The following is a 711-nucleotide window of genomic DNA, read 5'->3' as shown; positions in this document are numbered from 1 at the left end:
CCCAGACACGGCTAGTGACGTCAGACTGAACAACCGGATAGTAACACGTGTGCTCCATTAGCCTGACTCTACATTTAGCTTAGCATTTCCGTTTCCACACATTGACTCTGTTCAAAGAAGGTTTGGCCATAAGCTCGTGTTTTCACTGTCGTCACGTACATCCCTCAGTAGTTAGCTTATATCCTTTTAACTCACAAAAACATGAAACAGTTCTCGGGTTCATTACCACGATCGCCACGGACTGCAAGTCCGCCATTTTTGCAGACATCTGGTGGCGATTCATTTTTACGAACCCTTAAACTCGTGAATTCACTCTTTAGCTTGACATCTGTTACACTGTAAGACGTTTATGATTGATTGCTACTTTTGTCTATAACTTATATATTATTTTCAACCCAGCTTACCTGTAAAAAACAGAGAAGGCAGGTTAACAAAAGCCACTCGGTACATGGGCTGTACGCTGCCTCAACACGTACTGACCACACTTCTTCTACTGAGCTGTCAGCTGCTGATGCGTAAGACACTGAGCGCCCTCTGCTGGCGAAACATATATTACAGCACAATAGACAATAACAGTAGTCTTTCCTAAGAAAGTGACTTTAAGCATAAAAATAAAATTGGGGGCAAATATTTTCATGTATTTATCTTTATAATAGTGCCACATATAAAAAAAAATTAATTCCCCTGTCGCCCCTGTGGGCGGCCTGTTGT

General features: G+C 41.8%; 1 long non-coding RNA gene across 2 annotated transcripts in view; it reads right to left on the bottom strand.

The window, feature by feature from the left end:
• Positions 1-497, bottom strand: part of LOC102292251 — a 106,209-nt gene extending 105,712 nt beyond the window's left edge. For both annotated transcript variants that reach the window (XR_001336362.2, XR_006054485.1), the window contains exon 1: positions 405-497. This is a non-coding gene — a long non-coding RNA (uncharacterized LOC102292251). The remainder of the gene's footprint in view (positions 1-404) is intronic.
• Positions 498-711: the final 214 nt, after the last annotated feature.

Source organism: Haplochromis burtoni, unplaced genomic scaffold (assembly GCF_018398535.1).
Source record: "Haplochromis burtoni strain Fernald_Lab_line unplaced genomic scaffold, NCSU_Asbu1 Contig_69, whole genome shotgun sequence".
Taxonomy (NCBI): domain Eukaryota; kingdom Metazoa; phylum Chordata; class Actinopteri; order Cichliformes; family Cichlidae; genus Haplochromis; species Haplochromis burtoni.
The sequence above is the reverse complement of the archived record's forward strand: the minus strand, read 5'-3'. Positions and strand labels throughout refer to the sequence as shown.